The sequence below is a fragment of the Hyperolius riggenbachi genome, chromosome 8 (genome assembly GCF_040937935.1).
Source record: "Hyperolius riggenbachi isolate aHypRig1 chromosome 8, aHypRig1.pri, whole genome shotgun sequence".
Classification (NCBI taxonomy): domain Eukaryota; kingdom Metazoa; phylum Chordata; class Amphibia; order Anura; family Hyperoliidae; genus Hyperolius; species Hyperolius riggenbachi.
Window position 1 is genome coordinate 155,779,330 of NC_090653.1, and position 22,791 is coordinate 155,802,120.

Genomic DNA, 22,791 nt, shown 5'->3' on the forward strand with positions numbered 1-22,791 from the left:
GGCAGTCCTGCTGGCCTGCAGGACGTGGGTGACGTATCGGGCTGGCGAGAGCGGGACGCAGAGGACGGCAGCAGAGCATGACAACGGGCCTGTGAGAAACACCACTGTGACATGCTAAATCATGTTTTGGAGCTTGTAAGTTACTGGAGAGCGCGAGAAGCGCAGTTGTGATTATACATTGTTTTGAGATATTGTGCAATTGTATTTTTATATGTTTTATCGAGGAAATTAAAGGCCAATTTTAAATGGATTTCTGGGTATGAATCACTGACGTCCAAATGAGACGTACAGCTTATGTGAGATCCCCACCTGATTGACAGGTGATTTGAATCTGGTGAGCCTCTCTGTTTGCGGGGTGGTGGGAACAAAGTGCAGCACTTTTTTGAGCACCCGCACAGCTTTGGTGAAACATGAGTGAAGCATAATCAAACAGTGTTACACTATTTTGAGTTATTTCCATAGGTTGATCCTGGAAGCGAGCAGTGGAGTATTTCTCTTTGAATTACGGTCAATTGTGGATGTTGCACAGCGCACCAAAGGGACTACATGTGAATTGTGTATGGGACTATATTTCTCCTGCAAGTATATATTTAGTGGTGGCGCAGCATAATTACTGTTATAAGCATCTGATTGGCTAAATATTGGCCAATTTTACCATTTTCATGTAGTATGAGGGGCAACATATTCTAAACACTATGAACAGATTATAAGGTTAACAGGTATAAGCGTTCAAATGCTTCAGCACAGCAAAACTAAAGTTTTAAAGAACAAAATAACACACCAAAAATTCCATTAGAATTACTTGATGGCCCATTGAATTGTGCCTTGCAATTACAATAATGAGCCTACAGCTTACTTTCCAACTGTAACTACTGTACTCAGCTGTTGGTTTTAAATGCAGGGACAATGTTATGAAATATCTGAAACCGTACGTAGTTTTCTAAATTTCATTGCATGAATAACTATAAAAAAAAGATTGGAGGAGCTCAGCTGATTAATCCATTTGTTGCTTCATTTGTGCAACAATGTGCACAGTTGTTTCAGGTTGTGAAACTTCATCATTTAATGGTCATTTCAGGTGACATAAATGTACATACCTATTTTTGACTTATAGTTTATAAAATCCTCATCCTAAACCTAATATTAACCACTTGAGGACCCACCCTTTACCCCCCCTTAAGGACCAGCGCTGGTTTAGGTGATCTGTGCTGGGTGGGCTGTGCAGCCCCCAGCACAGATCAAAGGGCACTCAGAGCGATCAGATCGCCCCCCTTTTTTCCCCACTAGGGGGATGATGTGCAGGGGGGGTCTGATCGCTCCTCCTGGCTGGCATTTTGCGGGGGGGGCACCTCAAAGCCCCCCTCCGCGGCGAAATCCTCCCCCTCCCTCTCCTACCTGCTCCCCCGGGAGATCTGGGCTGCACAGGACGCTATCCGTCCTGTGCAGCCAGTGACAGGACGTCCCCTGTCACATGGAGGCGATCCCCGGCCGCTGATTGGCCGGGGATCGCCGATCTGCCTTACGGCGCTGCTGCGCAGCAGCGCCGTACAAATGTAAACAAAGCGGATTATTTCCGCTTGTGTTTACATCTAGCCTGCGAGCCGCCATCGGCGGCCCGCAGGCTATTCACGGAGCCCCCCGCCGTGATTTGACAGGAAGCAGCCGCTCGTACGAGCGGCTGCTTCCTGATTAATTAGGCTGCAGCTGGCGACGCAGTACTGCGTCGCTGGTCCTGCAGCTGCCACTTTGCCGACGCACGTTATGAGTGTGCGGTCGGCAAGTGGTTAAAGTGGTCTGAAACTCAGCAATTCTTCTTTACTCTATTTACAGCCTTAAACCAACTACCAGCAAAAACATTTGTAGCTGAACAGCATTCAAACAGTTAACACAGCACTTCATTCTGCAAGAGAAGCTTGTGATTGGAACTTTTAGCTTGTGATCCGAGGTGATAACATTGTATCAACAAAGGAATGTAAACAACAGATAATTAGTTACAGCTAGCAATGGCTGAAACTGAACTACAGAGAGCTGACAAGCAGACACAGATGAGAAATGTATCACTAGATAACTGCTGTATTTATATCTATGGATAAAATGCAATGGCAGCTTTCAGAGCAGATAAACTGCATCTTGGGACCTTGTAATGTGTAATCAGGCAATATTACTAATGCACAAAAGCAAATATGGTAACTGAATGGGTAACAAAAAGTAGACAAACACTTTTTTTTTTCTTGAATGTTATGTCAGAGTTTTATTTCACTTTAACCATAATAATATATATCTGAATTTGATTCCCAAAAAAATAAAAAAATATCTGCAGGTGAATATATATAAAGTAAAGAATTTTTCAGACATTACAGAGGTTAACATAATAAATAACCAATGGTCCAAGTTCATATTACAGTGTATGCCATCAATAATCTCTTGCCAAAAAAACAGAGCACCGATCAAAGGATTTGCCTAGGCATAAATCTAACAGTCTGCCTCACAGGTGCGGCTGCGCAACTCTCTCACACCCCACCCCGCCCTGCGCTGCGCTGTGAACTCCACAAATCTAACGGCAACTAGCTTGTTGGTAGACTAACAAGCTAAGGGGCGTCCCTTGCAGGAGAGGGACGCCCCCTCTGGCATTAGAGACACCCCTTCCCCAGCAATCCATGGCTCAGCTCTGTCTCTTTCCTACCTATTGTACTGGACTGCATAATATGTTAGCACATTATAAATAAAGTTTAATAAAAAAAAATGGTGTGTATTTAGGATTAAACATGAGTATTATGAAAAATAAAGATAAATCCATACAAGTTTACGTCCTTCAGAACAGTATCTAAATCATTTAATATGGACACAGACATGTACATCTTTTCTATAAGGATGCCTAGGAATTGCCTTCCCTGTGCTCCACTAGATTTTCTGTGGAATATACAACAAACATCTGCACTGCCGACTGTCAATGCACCAAGACTGCTTATCATCTCCATTACTGCAGGCCTCACTTTGCAATGAGCAATATGGCATTTCAGCGCACCACGTGACTTCATTTTCACTATACGTTCCTCTCACAGAGCAAAGGCGCTTGCCGAATGATTTACCCTTTGTCTAAATGAAATCTATTGACCACAATCCATAACAAATCAGCCACGGAACACTTGAGGTCAGACACAGCTGAAAGTCTATATCAGTTTCTGCAAGAGTGCAGTTCTGCGATATTAAGAAGTATTTCTCGCTACCTGAATTTTTTGCCATCCTTCTTCAGAGGAGACAGAAAATCCTTAATAATGTCTGCAGGTAATTATTACTACTCCCTACTACAATTGACATCTGGTTTGCAACAGCCAGGTGATGATAATGTGTTATCTAGCAGGACAGACCTAATGTAAAAGGAAGATAGCTGTGACTGCAAACAGCGGCCAACGCTACGGAACACTTCAAGTATGCCATTTATAAGAAAATCGTTCAGGAAAAATAAACGATTTTAAACTGAAGAATTCTTTTAGTCAAGTATTCCAAGCCATATAAAGAAACAAAGGTATTTATCAAGGTTGCAGGTACATTTTTTTTCCAAAGTAAAATGTCATCTTTTTTGAGTACAATTCCCCTCCCCCCATCCTTTAGATGACAAAAACATAATGCAAGATTCTTTTCATTTAGTTTCTCAACACTACCGCACATGTTATGCAATTTGTATTTTTATGATTTTGAATTGATTTGTACAATGCAGCCAGCTTTATCAGTGGGTAATTGTATTCTCCTCAGCACCAACATTTGCCTTTAGCATCACTGAAAGCTGCCCCAGCTCTAGCTATCCAGCTGCTTCCAGGGCTGCCACAAGGGGCAGGTATAGACATGGCACAAGTTTTTTACATATGCAGGATGACAACCATCATAGATAATGCTGAAATAATAATATATATTTGGCTCAGCCAACCATGTAAGTTACACTGAATTCATAAACTTGCTCACATGTAACCTTTAGTGCTGTAAATAAGAAGTTCCTGTGTTGCATTATGGATAAGCATCAGACTTTTACCTGAAGAAGTTGTAAAGGCTGGCGAAACATGTCATCATGAAGTCTAATACTGCTTTTCGCCTAATGCTGATTTTTGGATTATTTTTCCTTTGGAGGTAAGCACTTCCTCCACACGTTGTTTTATTTATTTATTTATTTATTTATTTTACTTTGTTTTATCTCCTGCTGGGCACCTTTTTACATTGTATCTAGCTTTTAGTGAACAACACTTCATATTTTGATTTGTTACTTTTGTATTTGATCAGCTTAATATTTATGTAATAAATTGCAATTCTGCACTATACAGACTTTTCCCTATATTATTTCAAGAACAGGTGGTTGGTTTAAAGCAAGGGAGGCATAAACATGAGTTTCTGAATAATACACATTATTACTTAGAAGATAATCCCTGAATTCCTTGTAAATCTACCTGTAATCCTGTCTGTAGAAGCATTTGATATTATGTATGCTAGAAAAGAATGACGGTACCAGGGACTATAAGCTGGTCTTCCATAGAATGCTTAGTGCAATCATAAACACCAGATAGTTAAAACATTTTAGTACAGAAATGCAGAACTTACAAGTGAAGTTAGGAACGCATCTGGGTAAAAATAATCTTTCTATTCTCTGTCTAACAAACACCTTCACATACCAAGAAATCACTATATTCCATCCCATGGCCATCACCAACACATTTCTGCAGAATCGTATGCATATAAAGACCAAGAAGGTACACAGCACAACTTACTGCAAAGCAAAAGCTTGAATAATTCCTCATTATCGTAAACTATGAAGGAAATACATAATAATACATATATGATGATGATAGTCACTGAAACTAATAGAAGAGGCATCACATGCACCCCATTTGCATTCTGACATATCTAGGGGCCCCACAACCTGCTTTTCCACATACCTATTTTTACAAACTAGGGCAGACACAGAGTACATCTACCATATATACTCGAATACAAGTCGACCTCATGTATAAGTCGACTCCAATATCCGACCGTCTTAAACTGAATTTTTTTATTGACTCAAGTATAAGTCTGCCCAGCAAAGTTAATGGCTGCGCTTGTGGACCGGGAAGAATAAACAGCTGCACTCGGGGCCCAGGAGGGGTTAATGACTACACTGCATACAGTATTACAGCCATTAACCTCTTCTGACCATTAAGTGTAGCCAATAACTCCTCCAGGCCCCCAAGTGTAGCAGTTATTCACTCCTCCTTCCTGCAGCCTAGTATTTCCCCCACCCCTTTCCTTTCAGACCTGTGTTTTCTTGGTGTTTTTTAAATCAAGAAAGTGTAACTTAGCAAGTGAGTTAGACCTAAATTTCTAGACTTATACTCGAGTATATACGGTACATGGTTTTTCGCATTTCACTAGTGTTGCACAGGCAATTCATCTACATTCATATTGCAGTTCATTTGCGTGTGAATAGCATTTAGTATCAGCTAAACGTGAAATCCTGAACAATCAAGACATCTTGACAGCTTGACTTCAAACATGGAAATATACCGTTTTTTTCCCCTAGAAAATTGGTACTCAAAGAAAAGGCAAAGTAATTTTGTATATTAAATGTCAATTGTTTTTACAAAAAAAAAAATATATTGAAAGTACCTGGCTGCCTTGGTTCTTGAATTTCTTTTCCTTTTAAGACAATACTGCAGTTTTAAATTGACAGTCCATCTATCTGGTTGCCGTCCAAACTCCTCCTCACCTCATTATCACAGAAATTAGGTAGTCAGAAAGGAGCTGAGAGAGAGCACCAGCTAGTCTTCCTCTATGAGGAAAGAATTGACACTACCCACCTCCACTGCTGAGAAATTTACTCTTGGTTACCAGTGCTGCAACATTCCAGCTCAGCAGTCTTATTTCCCTACCCCTGATCAGTGTTTAAATAAACACAAATGACCCCTTCTCAGTCTTTATAAAAGATTTAAATAACAGAGTAAAGATGGCTTTTATACGTATTCTGTGAAGGGTGTGGGAAGGTTGAAATGCTTCATTCCACACTGAGCAGAGAGGAACTGGCTTGGAGGATGATGAAACTCTACTGAGCTACAGTGTTGGCCATAAAGAGTTTACCAGCAGCAGAGGGGAGGAGGTGGGCGGGGTTAGGTAATGGCTCTGTGGTGGAGAGTGAGAGCTATTCTCTAGACATGGAACACCTTCTATGGTGGAGAGTGAGAGCTATTCTCTAGACATGGAATACCTACTCTCCTAACAACTGCCTGTTGCTCCCTGCCTCATGTGACCGAGTTCTCCACAGGAAATTTTTCTTATCAGCTGCATAAAATATGAGAATTGTTCTGAGTAATGGTATTTCATATTAAATGGTCACGCATTCACCTTTACTAATTGTCAGATCAGCGAATCTGATATGTTTGTACAGTTGCATCTTGGTGATAGGCTGAACAATATGGTCCTATATTTCACACTGAATTTTCTGATCTTTCAGCAAGGATCTGATTTAATATCAGTAGCACTGCGGCAGCCAAAACTATTCAATGCAGCACAAAGCTGATGAATCTAATGCAGCCTCATTCTTATTCCATTTTGCCCACTAAGGCCTTTAGACTGAGCCACACGTAGTACCAACTGCTTTGCAGAGCGAAGTGTCTAACATATGTAACTTTTATATACACGTTAAACATACGTTTGCATGGCTTTCTTCAAACGTATGCATTTTCTGAACAGCAGCTGCATGAGATATCCCATAGGAAATGTAATGGAATGCATTTGTGTGCATCAAGTTTTTAAAATGCACTGCTGCGTGCATTTTTGTGTGTAAATGCATGCAGCTACATTTAAATGGCTTGAGACCCACTGCAGAAGAAAATGAAAATAAACTATAAAATGTGAAAAAAAAGCATAAAAAGCATGGATTTGTGTATGCTTTATTGGTGTAATGCCTGTGCAACAACTGAAAGAAGCAGCGATTGACAGACACATCTGGCATGTAAAAGTACTTATGGTCATGAAGAGTCAAAGTCGACTAAACGACTGAGAAGAAGGAAGAGGAAGCACTCATAAGGGTTACTATGCAGGAACACAAAAGCCCTGATGCTTCCTGCACAACAATCTCAGGGCAAATTGTGTATGCATGTTTGTTGGCCTTGTAATCTGTATGATTTATGAAATGAACTGATAACTGATCCTGCACCTATGGAGCTCATCCTATATGGCCACATTCACACTTGGAATCGCAAAACTTGCATTGAGATGTTCGGCGATTTTACTGCAATGAATAAGAATCGCAACATATTTGCCCGGAAAATGCTGCATGCAGCTCGTTTGTGATCAGATGAAATCACAATCTCGCCACAATCGCCGCAGTGTGAGCAATCCCACAGAATTAGATGTGCTGCTGTGCTTTGCTGATTGCTGACGATCAAAGAAGAAGAAAACACCACCGGAAAGCGCCCGAGTATGAACTATTAAACAGTGGAACCTTGGTTGGCCAGCATAATTTGTTCCGGAAACATGCTTGTAATCCAAAGCACTCTTATCAAAGCAATTTTCCCCATAAGAATTAATGGAAACGCAGTTGATTTGTTACACAATCCAAAAACAGTTATAGTAAAATAGTAAAAAATATAAAAATGTAAACAAGACTTTCACTATAACTAACATAATAACTGCCAACCACTTTTTGTGTGGCTTTATCAAGGAAGTTATCCAGTGACAGTTACTTTTGAGGATTTTATGGAAATGTGACTTTGCACAGTCTCTACACTTAGATTAAGTACAATTAAGTACAATCCCGCAGCGCCAAAGTGAGAAGAACTATCGGCTCAGTTGTGATGATGTGAGGCATGGATTTTTTTTTTGCTTGTATATTAAGATGTTGCTTGTATATCAAGTCAAAATTTCACAACATTTTTTGCTTGTACTGCAAAACGGTCTTAAAGCAAGTTACTCTTAGTCCAAGGTTATACTGTATCTGTATCTATACTCGCACTTACATTATTTGGTAATACCATGTATTCTGCAGCTCTAGGGACCCTCATGTTTTGAGGTAGCGATAGTAAAAAAAAAAAATCTGTGAATTTCCCAGGGCTGTGGAGTTGGTACAGTTGGAGTTCATGAAACCACCGACTGACTCCAGGTACCCAAAATTGCTCGGACTCCTCAACTCAGACTCCTTTGTCTACTTTTTACAAAGACTATGGATTTGGTACAAAAATCTTCCAACTCAGTTTAGTGAAACCACCGGCTCCGACTACCCAAAATTGGTCTGACTCCTCAACTCCAAAGCCCTAGAATTTCCACAAATTGTATACAGACTGCAATGAAAAAATGTCCTTAACCAAATCGCAAAAATGTTTTGCTGCCTTTGTCATACTTGCAAAGTCCTACCTGTAGATCTAGACTTACTCACTTTCAGCAACACGATGTGATGTGATCTGCAGGGACATCAGAAGTGCTGATGTCCCCATCCATGCGTTGTGATCTGCTGTGGAATGGAACACATGGTTGCTGACAAATTCCTGCAAACACGTTGCAATTTCCATTCATTATAATAGATGGAAATCACAACTGTATCAGGAAGAATTGCACAAAAACACAAGTGCGACATTGCAATAACGATGAGATTATATCATTATGGACGCCTTAAGGCTAGGTTCTGGGAGGTTGTGTTCTGTAAAAGCGAGATCCCAATGCAACACAGGGGGAAAAGTTGCAATGCTTGTTATGCATGCATTGCGACACATACGGTAAGGCATACAGTTCAATGAAAAGTATGCTTCACTGCAAGTTTTAACATATAAGTTGTCCAGTAACACAATGTATGCCTAGGTTTATGCAAACTGATGCACTGCATCGAACTTCTAATGCAACAAATGTGAAAACATCATTACAATATAATTGTATTGAGCTTGCATTGTCATTATATTGCCCGACGCAACAAGCTTATGTGAATGTGGCCTAACTGTATAGCTTCAGTCACCAATGGAGCAACACTGTTCCCAACACTAGTGAGCTCAGTCACTGTAATGTTTAAGTGTTCAACATACCCTGGTAGCATTTAAATCACTGACTCAAATAATATTGTGTGGTTTATAACAATGAACAAAGGCTGTCCTTTTATTCATAAAACAAAAAACATAAGCATTCAGCTCTAATCAAAGCCGCTTACCTCAAGGTAAACTCCATTCTCCCTCCCATGTCTTTTTGCAACTGCTGCAAGGACACTGACTAACTACACTTAACTAAAACAGTACTCAGGGGATACTAAGCAGCCAAACTCCATTAGCAATGTCAAATTATTCTCCAGAGGTTGTAATGTCTTCTAGCAGACTGGAATATAAGTAAAGGAAGATAATCTACTTTATAGTCTTTTGGCACTTACCGTACACGTTATCGACTGAATTCATACACTGTCAAAACAGCGACATAAAAGAGCATTCTAAGACTTTAAAAGGCTACACACTTGAAAATATATTCACAGCTAATCCACCATCAACATAAGGTAGCCTGACCTATTGTTCCAATTCACTCAATACAGAATTTTTTATTGGGTTTTTGTGACACTCACAACAATTCACAAATACAGTGTCCTGCATTCAAGGGGAAGCACATACTCAGAAAAAGGAATCCCAAAATGTTGTGTGTTGTGGGTGGGAGGTAAAAGGGTTTGGCAGTGAAGGGAGCGGCCTGGAGCAACAAGAACTTGGTTGAGTAAGTAGGAGTGGAGAGGTTAGTGGTTTAAACTGCATACACATTTTCTTGCTCAAAGTCATTGTTCACGTTCATCTCAGTCAAATCTGGTCAGTGCAATTTTCTCCCAAAAATCGTTGTCCTTCCCATCAGTAATTTGGTGGTATGGATCACCTTTTTGGACAGCTATTGTTGCTGCGCTTTGAAGCTCTTACTGCGAGGTGCTGCTCACTTATCTTTACCCCTCTCCTCCATAGAACAGAAGACATTGCTTGGCCAGGAACTAAGCAACATGTCTGTATAATGACACAGAAATAGGGGGATACCACTATTAGGGCGAGAAGGTTAGGGTTAGGAAGAAGGCTGGGGTGATGACACTATTAGAAAAAGATGAGGGGGGAGGTTAGGGCTAGGAAGAAGGCAGGGGTGATGACTCTATTAGGAAATGAAGAGGGGGAGGTTAGGGTTAGGAAAAAGGCAGGGGGTGATGTCACTATTAGGAAGAAAAAGGTGGGGAGGCTAGGGTTAGGAAGAAGGCTGGGGTGATGACACTATTAGGAAAAGAAAGGGGGGGGGGCTAGGAAAAAGCAGGGGGTGATGACTCTATAGGAAAAGAAGAGGGGAGGTTAGGAAGAAGGCAGAGGGTGATGTCACTATTTGGAAGAGAAGGTTGGGAAGGCTAGGAAGAAGGCTGGGGTGATGACTCTATAGTGTAATGGTTAAGGGCTCTGCCTCTGACACAGGAGACCTGGGTTTGAATCTCGGCTCTGCCTGTTCAGTAATCCAGCACCTATTCAAGTCTCCCTAACACTGCTACTGCCTATAGAGCGCGTCCTAGTGGCTGCAGCTCTGGCGCTTTGAGTCCGCCATGAGAAAAGCGCAATATAAATGTTCTGTGTTTGTTTGTATTAAGCAAAGAAGAGGGGGGTGGCTAGGGTTAGGAAGAAGGCAGGGGGGTGATGTCACTATTAGGAAGAGAAAAGTGGGAATGCTTGGGTTAGGAAGAAGGCTGGGGTTATGACACTATTAGGAAAAGAAGAGGGGGGGGGTGTTAGGGATATGAAGAAGGCAGGGGTGATGACACTATTAGGGAAAGAAGAGGGGGGGTAGAGCTAGGAAGAAGGCAGGAGCGATGACACTATTAAGAAAATAAATGGGGGGAGGTTTGGGTTAGGATGAAGGCAGGGGTACTGTTATTATTAGGAAAGGAAGAGTCAGGAGGTTAGGGTTAGGAAGAAGGCAGGGGTAATGTAATTCTTAGGAAAGGAAGAGTGGGAGATAAGGGTTAGGAAGAAGGCAGGTGGTGATGACACTATTGGGAAAGGAAGAGAGGGAGGTTAAGGTTAGGAAGAAGACAGGGGTATTGTAATTATTAGGAAAGGAAGAGGGGGAGGTTAGGGTTAGGAAGAAGGAAGGGGTGATATCACCATTAGGAAAAGGATAGAGTGGAGGTTAGGGCTGGGAAGAAGGCAGGGTGATGACGCTATAAGGAAAGGGAGAGGGGAGGTTAAGGTTAGGAAGAAGACAGGGGTATTGTAATTATTAGGAAAGGAAGAGGGGGAGGTTAGGGTTAGGAAGAAGGAAGGGGTGATATCACCATTAGGAAAAGGATAGAGTGGAGGTTAGGGCTGGGAAGAAGGCAGGGTGATGACGCTATAAGGAAAGGGAGAGGGGAGGTTAAGGTTAGGAAGAAGACAGGGGTATTGTAATTATTAGGAAAGGAAGAGGGGGAGGTTAGGGTTAGGAAGAAGGAAGGGGTGATATCACCATTAGGAAAAGGATAGAGTGGAGGTTAGGGCTGGGAAGAAGGCAGGGTGATGACGCTATAAGGAAAGGGAGAGGGGAGGTTAAGGTTAGGAAGAAGACAGGGGTATTGTAATTATTAGGAAAGGAAGAGGGGGAGGTTAGGGTTAGGAAGAAGGAAGGGGTGATATCACCATTAGGAAAAGGAGAGAGTGGAGTTTAGGGCTAGGAAGAAGGCAGGGTGATGACGCTATAAGGAAAGGGAGAGGGGAGGTTAAGGTTAGGAAGAAGACAGGGGTATTGTAATTATTAGGAAAGGAAGAGGGGGAGGTTAGGGTTAGGAAGAAGGAAGGGGTGATATCACCATTAGGAAAAGGAGAGAGTGGAGTTTAGGGCTAGGAAGAGGACAGGTGGTGGTTTTAGGCAGAGGTGGAGAGGTAGGTTAGAATTAGATAGACGGCAATAGAGAGGTTAGTGTATGGCTAATTTAGGGCAGGGTCAGGGTCATGAAAGGTCAGCAGAATTTAAAATTATCTGATTACTCACTTAATTCCACAACCCTGCTCTCACTAAAATGGAGCTGACATTAGACATATGACGGACCCCATGCCTGGGTGTGGTGTGCAGGCTTCATCCTGCATTCAGAGGCCACAGTATTTCCAAACTGCTAAAGGCACTCACAGTTCACAGATCACAAGCTCTACTAGTTCACAAAAGCAGGAGGTAAATTTACTTGAAAAAAAAACTATTTTATAAAAAATCTGCAGTACTGGAAGATTGCAAATTCCAATTTAGATATTGGCAGAGTACCATCAGTGTGCGCTGCCAGCAGCGCGATCTTTCACTTATTCGCTCATTACATTTCCACCTCGTTCTCCAAAATATATTTTCTTATATCTATATCTAATGAGTTGACACTGGATAGTGATCTGTATGCTCTAAACACTCGCACATTCCTGTTTGCATTCCACATGCTTAGCATATCCTGTGAACTACAGGACTGAGTTACTAATGTATTAGATAATTACCATAATTCTTATTTCCATAGATCTACTCACTCAATCAAACTAAGTTCTACATTGTCCCCGATCTACAGTAAGGAAAGACAATGAGAAATGCCTTCAAAGTGGATTTCAATGCAAAACGATTTGTAATTTGGGTCACTGGGAAGGGTGACAACCTCTGTTAAGGTATTGATCAAAGTCCCAAATGGAAAAATTTTCCATTACTATATTGACTAAGACAGTGATTCCCAACCGCTGTGCCGCGGCAAACTAGTGTGCCGCGGCATGGTGCCAGGTGTGCCGTCCAGTACGCTGGAGGGGGGAAGCAGCGCTAGAAGGAGGGGCAGTGGAGGCAGCGGTGGGGAGGGGGGAAATATCCCCCCCCCCCTCCCTCACCTGGGACCCCTCCTTCTGCCTCTCTCCCCCTCCATTTAGCGGTGGCAAGTGCAGGGCGGCTCGGCGGCGGGGAGACATGCGCAGACTTACCACTTCTGCGTTCCAAGCGCCGGCAGCGTCATGTCGTCAGACCTCCGCCTTCAATGCCGCCCACTGTGCTTCCTGATTAGCGGAAGAGCAGTGGGCGGCATTGAAGGCGGAGATCTGACGACATGACGCTGCCGGCGCTTGGAACGCAGAAGTGGTAAGTCTGCGCATGTCTCCCCGCCGCCGAGCCGCCCTGCACTTGCCACCGCTAAATGGAGGGGGAGAGAGGCAGAAGGAGGGGTCCCAGGTGAGGGAGGGGGGGATATTTCCCCCCTCCCCACCGCTGCCTCCACTGCCCCTCCTTCTAGCGCTGCTTCCCCCCCTCCTGGGCATCTATACTGGGGGGAACTGTACTAGCTATACTGGGGGCAACTAAACTAGCTGTACTGGGGGCAACTAAACTAGCTTTACTGGGGGCAACTAAACTAGCTTTACTGTGGGCAACTAAACTAGCTTTACTGGGGGCAACTAAACTAGCTTTACTGGGGGCAACTAAACTAGCTATACTGGGGGCAACTAAACTAGCTACACTGGGGGCAACTATACTAGCTATACTGGGCACTACCTACCTATGCTAGCTATGCTGGGCACTATGCTAGGTATGCTGGGCACTATACTAGCTATACTGGGTACCATACTAGCTATCTGGGCACTATACTAGCTATACTGGGCACTTCACTGGCTATACTGGGGCACTACCTACCTATACTGGGGCACTACCTATCCATACTGGGACTATACTAGCTATACTGGGGCACTATACTAGCTATACTGGGGCACTATACTGGGGTAACTATACTAACCATACTGGGGCAACTAAACTCCCTACACTGGGGCAACTATGCTAGCTATGCAGCCGCACCCCAGCCCCCCCCCCCCCCCATAGCCTGCTACACACGGCACTGTCCACTAGGTCGCGCAAACACCCGCGCGCCCCCCGCCGTTCCCCGGAGAAAAATATGGTCAGAAAGTGTTCCCAGGGCCGGAAAAGGTTGGGAATCACTGGACTAAGAGACACATTAGGAAGTTAAAGGGAATCTTCCAAAAGGAACAGGAAATCCCACCTTTGACAGATGTCACCAGAACAGGACCCCCATGGGATGATTTAACTGTAGCTCCTATTGGGTTGGGCCTCTAGAACATCACACTCTAAAAAACATTCTAAAAAATATATATATATTTTTTTTTTTTTGAGCGTTTTGAGGGGTTTTTAAAGCGCTGACGATTTTGAAAAGCGCTTTAAAAATGCTTGAACAATGAATTTCAATGTGAGTGTTCTCACATGAGCATTGAGCTTTCTTTCCAATTGCAAACCCGGGTCCTGCACCGTTTTCAGCGCGTTTGCGATTCAATGGAAGGTATAGGAAAATCACTAAGTGCTTTAAAAAAGTGTGTGACAAAGCGATTTTGTGAGCGCTTTTCCTCACAAAGTACATTAAACAGATTCAGTTCCAGGTCAAAGAGTTCACTTCCTGATTGTCTGAACCCAAAAAAAAACAAGCTAATAGATAAACAAGATTGTTTACAAAAGCCCTTTGAAAAATCTCAAATCTCTCAAAAACCGCCTGCAAAATCTCTTTAAAAAGCGCTCACAAAAGCGCTCATGGCACTTGTGATTGCGCTTGCAATTTATAATGTGAACTAGACCTTAGTCTGGGTTCACTTTAAGCTGGATCCAATGGGTAGACGGTCACAGTGAATACGATGCGATGTCCGATCCGCTGTTACCACCCATCATTTTCACAAGTCCATTGTTGTCCCTTGTAATAGACATGTCATAGATATCAATGTTATTTATGACATGCCTAATTTTCATCCGGTGTCTGGTAAAGTCATGCAGGACAGGACTTTGCATTCTGTCATTGCCATGGACACAACGGGCACATCAGAACATGTCTTAACGGATCCTAGACTTAAAGATGAACTACAGTGAAAATAATGTAATAAAAAAGTGCTTAATTTTTACGATATTTACGTATAAATGGTTTAGTCAGTGTTTGCTTTATTTTCCCTTATTTACATTCTGACATTTATCACATGGTGACATTTTTACTGCTGGCAGGTGATGTCAGTGGAAGGAGATGTTGCTTGCTTTTTTGGCAGTTGGAAAAAGCTGTAAACAGCTGTTATTTCAGACAATGCAACAAGGCTCCCACAGTGTGATGTCAGAACCATGGCCCTGACATCACACTGTGGGAGGAGTTTCACCACAATATCAGCCATACTGAACCTCCTGATGATCCGTTTGAGAAAAGGAATAGACTTCTCATGGGAAAGGGGGTATCAGCAACTGATTGGGATGAAGTTCAATTTTTAGTTATGATTTCTTTTTAACAAAGGATACGCTGACATGTCCATTTAGCCGCATGGGAAACGATGCGGCAACAAACATAACTGGATATTAACCTAGTCTTGCTGCATCACGTTTTGTTGTCTGTTAGGCATAGGATTTCTTGCAAAGCGCTGCCAGTTGGTCCCAGGCCTAAAAAGAATTTTGCAAATGTACAGCTTCTACTTCCCAGATTTGCTGCAGGCTTTCTGATATCCTCATTATATCTGTAATCATTATTTGATGTACGTATGCCTCACATGTCATAGAAAGGGAATTTGCAAAATACGTATACAGTACATTTAACATTACACTGCAAAAACTATTTTCTGAAAAACAAGACAAAAACATGGGTACAGCAGACCACTTACATCCACTTCCCAACATTCTGCAGCCTCTCTACAAAGGCTGTACATTTATAATGGCACTTCTCTGCAGTTTACTTTGTTATGCCTACCACTTGGGCATCTGTAGTGATACCACCTTGCATTCTAATATCTAGGATCTGCCCACCTAGCCTAGTAGGTATGAAGGTATCAGGATTCCCTGTTGGAGTAAATTATTTATCTGTGTTATATACACTAGACATTAGATTTGTAAGAAAAAAAAAAAAAAAAAAAACATTAAAGGATATCCGAGGTGACATGATGAGATAGACATGGGTATGTATGGTGCCTAGCACACAAATAACTATGATGTGTTCTTTTTTTTTTCTCTGCCTGAAATAGTTAAATATCAGTTATGTAAAGGTGGCCATACACTTATATATTTGCAGCAGATTCGACCATCAAATAGATTTCTGTCAGATGCCTGTCAAGTAGAATCTGACAGAAATCTATCTGATGTGTGCCACACACTAGGAACAGATTTCCAATAGATTTCAGAATTAAATGTATTGAAAATCGATCTAAATGCATTATTGGACAATTAGCTCCAAGCAACTCTATGGGCCGTCGATCTGCTGCCAGACTTGCCAAAACCTGTCGCTTCTGTCAGATTTCTACTACCTACTGTAAGTGACCGCAACATAGGAGAAAAGTAATTTATGGCTCATTTTATTCTGGAAAAAATGTACTTCTTATTTGTCTATTTTTGCACATATTTTACATTTTACAATTTTTCGCCACAGTGCCCCTTTAAAGTGGATCTGAACTCTTGCACAGGACACAAGTTAAAAAAAAAAGAGAGGAATGCATCCTGTATGTATTTAGAGAGTTTAGCCTTTCTAATTTCCCCTGATTTGTGTATAATCACAAATTGTAATTTGATCTCTCCCCTGTGTCACATGACTGCCTATGGCAGAGATGGCAGATAAGGCCATTTGAAAGCACTGGATGTTAACAATATGTCTGCTTCCATGAATCAGGAAGTAGAAACAGTGCAGATTTATGTTAAGATTTGTATCAGCTGTAACAAAGAAATGTTTTGGTTTTTTTTTGTTTAAAGGTTATGCTGTTGTGTATCTTTTAGAGCAGAGAGGACCTCTGAGTTCAGGTCCACTTTAAAGAGACACTGTAACATCAAAAACATCCCCTGGGGGGTACTCACCTCGGGTGGGGGAAGCCTCGGGATCCTAATGAGGCTTCCCACGCCGTCCTCTATCCCACGGGGGTCTCGCTGCAGCCCTCCGAACAGCCGGCGACAGACCAGACTGTCAATTCAATATTTACCTTTGCTGGCTCCAGCGGGGGCGCTGTGGCTGCTTTTGGCTCCGAAGTAGATGGAAATACCCGATCTCAGTCGGGTCCGCTCTACTGCGCAGGAGCCGGAAACTTGCGCCTGCGCAGTAGAGCAGACCTGACGGCGATCGGGTATTTCCGCCTACTTCGGAGCCGACAGCCGTCAGAGCGCCTGCGCAGGAGCCGGGAAGGTAAATATTGACGTCATCTTGTACGGAGGGCTGCAGCGAGACCCCTGAGGGACGGCAGACGGCGTGGGAAGCCTCATTAGGATCCTGAGGGTTCCCCCACCCGAGGTGAGTACCCCCCAGGGGACGTTTTGACGTTACAGATTCTCTTTAAGAGCTTAATGTGGATCTGGCAGCCTGTGAGGCAATAATATTATTTAGTATTGATACAGCGCCAGCATCTTTCACAGCGCCATACAGAGTACAGGTAGTCCTCGGTTAACGAACGAGATAGGGACTGTAGGTTCGTTCTCAACCTGAATCTGTTCTTAAGTAGGAACATTGTGCCATCTCTGTCCCCTGTACCTCCTTTGTGCCCGCCTGTGCCTCCAGTGTCCCCTCTGCCCTTTTTACATGTTTATACAAGGTTAAAAGCCATTCTTTCTTTGATTTTTTTAAAATCGCTTTTGCTCAAAAACTACAAGTCCAATTTGAAAATTTTTTTTGGCTTGTTCCCCTGGAAACAGAGAATCCATACCGTTCATATCAGCGGGTCGTTCATAAGTCGGGTGTTCGTAAGTCGGGGACTACCTGTACATTGTTTTGTCAGTTAACTGTGCTTCAGAGGGGCTCACAATTTAATCCCTATTATAGTCATATGTCTACGTATGTGTCGTGCAGGCGCAGCGTATGTATCACAGTCTAAGGCCAATTGAGGGGGAAGCCAATTAACTTATCTGTATGTTTTTGGGATGTGGGAGGAAACCAGAGTGCCTGGGGATAACCTACACATAATATAGTGTATTCCTAGTTTAGTACTTTCAAATTCAATAAACAAACACAAAATTGAACTGACAAGTTAGACGCGATCAGTCAATTGTGAGTATTTCCGATTGTTTAACGGAACAAAATAAGATAATTTTTAAAATATTCAGATTCTGAATATTCAGATATTTTCGATTCCTTTGCAATTGTTTGAAAGTGGATTACTTTGAGATATAAGAAAACTGCATTAAAATCTATACATACAGTAGGTGGCAAGCATTAAAACACATGTTGTGTATTTGTAGATAAGCATTTTCTCATGGCCTGCTGCTACTCAATACAGGGGACCATTTTATAAGGTTTATACTATTGCTCATTGGCCATGTCTGATATTTCTAGCTAAAGAACACTAGAGGCAATTCTGCAGAGAAGCTGGACCATGTAAAAAAGAAAAACCCCCACAGGGACAAGATAGGAGCACCATTTTAGTGTAGCATATCAGTAGCAAGGGAAGAATTGTAACAGTAGATATAGGAGTACTCACAAAAGAGGGTTGCACAATCCGGCAACCACGATATAAGCATGTGGGGAACAACCATCCCCACTCGGCCTTGAACTAAGACAGCGGTCGCTATCCAAAAAAAAGAATTTATGCAAAAGAACATAAAAAATCACCCCAAAACTGGGGTGATCGGTATAAGCAGATGCTAGTGGTGCCCAAAAATAAAAAAAATAAACTAAAAACTATTTTTATGAAAGTAAGCGCCTTATCTTGCTGAAGACTGCTTTTAGCATTTCGGTCGTTTTTATTGGATCTATGCACAAAAAGATAGACAACATGTTTAGTGGCACACAGTGCTTCTTCAGGTCAATAAAAAGGTATCTTTTTGTTGGCAATAAAAGTGAGCAAAAATCTCCAATGATTACTTTTGTTATGATTGTGGGTGCCGCTAACATCTGCTAATTCCGTAGAGGAGGACAATATCACTGGCAATAAGGTCTGACCCAAGTCACAGTCAAATTGCTACAATATGGCTCTAGAATATCCTGCATGAACAATGTCATTAGTCTCCTCATTCCTCAAATGCCACCATCACTTTAAATAATAAGTAGATTTTATTTTCTGGCACACTTAGATGGCGCTGCAAAGGGGGAGGGGGGGGGGTAAAATTACAATGTATAGACATGAGAAGCCTGAAACTGTAACTGCATGTTCCCACTGGAGACTTCCAATACTACTCACACAGATGGTTAATTGTATTAGCAACCAAGTTCTTCTATGGTATCCATTCCAAGCAGTCATTCACGCTGCAGACTGTTTGCCAGAAACCTTGTTAATATGTAAATGATAGCTAACCCATGATTCTATTTTGGCATTTTTTCCCCCTTCTGGAAAATCACTTTTTTGCCCAGTAAATCACTGCATGGTTGTAACCACTCCAGAGAAAATCATTTCTACAAACTGTAGGCAGAGCGAGTGCGTGAGGGGGATCCATCGCATGGCAGAATGCAGAAGGAAGGAACGGGAACAGCTATGGCCTGTGGCAAAGACAAAATCCATTTGTACCACACAATGTGGCTAAGATATCACAATCGCTAGAAGCAGCATATTATGCACAAAATGATAGTCTCAAAATCACTTTTCTGAAACTGCTGCTCAACAAACCTCAACACTCAGTCGTGCATGGATTTCCACACGTGCAAGGCCTCTAGAAAACACGTATCTGTGTCATACGAGATAAAAGCAACTGTTCTAAGCAAAATTACATCATGCAACGGCATATCACCATGGCCAGCTGTCCACTGTGACAGCCGTTGTAGCACCCTCTAACCTCGCAATAGGAAGCACCTCATGCACTAAAAAAGTACATATATTCATCGCTGTCATTTCATTCTACTCTCAGTAAGCACAGCACCAATGAAAATGTCTCATGTGTTATACATAAATGATAATAATATTGCTAAATATTACATTAGTTGGAATTATTTATTAGGAGCTGACACAGTTAGATTACGGGTAATATCTTCCCTGGCCTCTAGGTGTAAAGATGCTCCAAAGTACTTCAGAAAGAACAGTAATTATGTCAGTGGATTTCCATGTTCAGTATTGAAATCGAATATGTAATTACTGTACGTGAAGCAAAATGATACAAAAGTCATTTATAGAGAATTTATCATCATTAAAATGTTTGCTTCTGTTACTAGGCACATAAAGGTGGCCTCATGTATCTTTAATTTTACTCCACAGAGCCCTCAGGGCTCTAACCTTGTGACTTGAGTCCAAGAGTGATGATTGGCTCCACCCCTTCTTGCCTCCAGAGCATTACTACTGGTTAGTAAGGCTGCCACTAACAGTGATGGGTCATAACTTTGCTTGTGAGAGAGAAGAGGTGGCTAAGCTCAGCTTCCATATAAAAGTTGCCATTTAAAAAATAAGAGCCCCTGAGGCTTCAGGGATTACAGTGTACTTAGAAATAAGGCCTCAGGAAAGCAAAATGGTTATCTTTGAATTTTCTCCTGATAAGACAGGAAGCCAGAACTGTTATCTGCATACTTGTTCAGGGTAAGCATGTCAGGAAATATTTAGTCTCAGCACCACACACCAAGTGGCATTTATAAAAGAAGCCCACAACAGCGCCTTCATATCTCTTTCATAGTAGGGTAATGCTGTTTTTACAGGGCTCCTTGTGCAACAATTTATAAAGCTGGAAAATCAAGGCCAGCAAATACAGAAAATGCAACTGAGCCAAGAGAAAGCTGCAAATTGGTGGTGAACACTGATGTATTTACACCTCGCACATTTTTACACACATTCCCGAATCTATGCAAATCTAAGCAAGTGACGTGTCCGAACTCTGACAAATCACTCTTCATTACACACCATTTTATAATATATTTATAGATATATAAAATAAACCACAATGAGACCATGTTTTTTTTAATCCTTTTAGATGAACCCAATAACCATTTTCCTTCACTGTTGGGCCCTTTCTGTAAATTCCTGGTAAAATACAGTTCACATCTTGTTAAATGCTGGAAAACTTCTACAAGCAATACCATTTCACACCAAAACTACAGGAAATACGCCTGGGACAGCAGTAGCAAATGGAACAGCATTGAATGAAGATTTGAAAGCATACTCATTGGTCACTGAAAATGAAAAATGGAAATCACTTATGACTAAGCCGGCGGAAATAATCATTGGCATCTTTACAAATAGGACTCCTAGTACCCAAAACAAAACTGGTAACAGTTATATCCAAGTAAAGGTGAACAGCTAAAAGACCTCAGATTCAGTTCCAATGCACGTGTTCATTAAACTGCTAGATAGATGTTCTGCTTATGTAAAAACCTATCACATTTATTAAAGCTGCATTGCTAGCTGTTTTGCTCCTCCGATTCACAGCAACCCTGCAAATAGCCAGCAATGTCTTCCAGGAAAGTAGCAACCTGAAGGAGAATGTCATGTGGATAAAGTGAATGTCAAGCCGAAGCATATGTTACACCTCTATGTGGATGATGCACGCCAGAGACAAGGCTTTTTGGGAAACGTGAACTAGTGGCCCCAGTGATTGGTTCGCTGGATAGGAGGTGCATGATGCTTGATGCTGACATCTTACTATGCCCTGATTTTACAAACACTGGCTCCCATTAGAATAAGTGCAGGGAAAGAAAAGCAATTTAAAGAGAACTGCACACACAGTGCTTCCGTATACAGCCCATTCACAGATTCACAGAAATGCTTAATGTGTAAACCACAGAAACATGCATACTTTGCTAAGATAGAAGGTAAAAATATGAGTTGTTTGAAAATACAGAATCATTTTTCTCCAGGTTAAGCAGCTAATCAGGGCCTTGCTATGTTTGCATACTGCTTGCTTGATGCCTTTCTGAGAGGTACCATCTCAGAGGCCTTGGCAAGGCTTATCTAGTGGATGGCACTAACCTCTCTCCCACCCCCTGAAACATGATAGAAGAGCAGCACTTACCTAGAAGGCAGTGTCACATGGCTGGGGTGGGTGCCTCAGGAATGAGAAGGATGCAGGATGCTCTCCCTTCTGGCTCACAGCCTAGAGATGCTGGATGAGGCTGCTATGGTGGCTGGGTGTCTCCTGTGCTGGACCAGTGACTTCCCACTGATGTGCTAGAGCAGTGTGCTCACCTGTGCTGCTGGCTGAGTGGGACAGATAGGTGGCTCTCGGTCAGCGCTCCCCTGGGTGCCTCTCCCCCCACCCCTCTGCAGCAGTTACTGAGGCTGGGTTGGGAACCCCGGTTGCAGCAGGTGGATGCTCCTCCCTGTCTCTGCTCCTCCTGCAGGATGCTGCATCCTCCCCAGCGCGCACAGCCCTTTGTGCAGCATCAGCTTGCTCTCTGCATCTCCCTGGAGGAGGGGGGCTGCAGGGAACGGGAAGCTTCAAACCTCCCTCTACTCCAAATCAAGCCCTACACGCGTGCTGAGCTCTCCATCCTCACACAGCGCCCGCTGCTGCCATTGTCTCTCTGCTTTGCTCGGATATAGGGGGGCTCCGGGAAGCGGGAGCGCGCAGCGACCTGTCATAAAGGGCGCGCACCCGGCGAGCGGGGAGCGCGCAGAGCATAGTGGGCTTCGGCAGGTGCACGAGCCGAGCGGACCATAGTGAGCCAACGGAGAGGATATTGGGGGGCGGGACAGCCAAATGTGGATGGATGGAGAAATAAAGCAGCACATGTTTAACCTCTGTGGTGCTGGGCTGCGTTGGAAATACGGCAAACCGTTATCCCAATGGAAACCATACAGGGGCTGGGTTTTTATGCTAATTAATGCGAATTTTCTGTTAACAGGCTGTTCTCTCTGTTTTACAGATGCATAAATATGTAAATAACTTTATGTGAGTGTTTGCTTTATAAATATATATCTATCTATATATCAGCAGCATAGGATTTTCATCTACTGCACTGTCCCTTCAAAA

General features: G+C 42.6%; 1 protein-coding gene across 2 annotated transcripts in view; it reads right to left on the reverse strand.

Annotated features, from left to right (window-relative positions):
* NEXMIF (neurite extension and migration factor) overlaps positions 1 to 22,330 on the reverse strand; it is a 596,318-nt gene extending 573,988 nt beyond the window's left edge. For both annotated transcript variants that reach the window (XM_068247579.1, XM_068247580.1), the window contains exon 1: positions 21,832 to 22,330. The gene's annotated coding sequence lies outside the window, so the exon portion shown is untranslated. The remainder of the gene's footprint in view (positions 1 to 21,831) is intronic.
* Between the last annotated feature and the right edge of the window lie 461 nt (positions 22,331 to 22,791).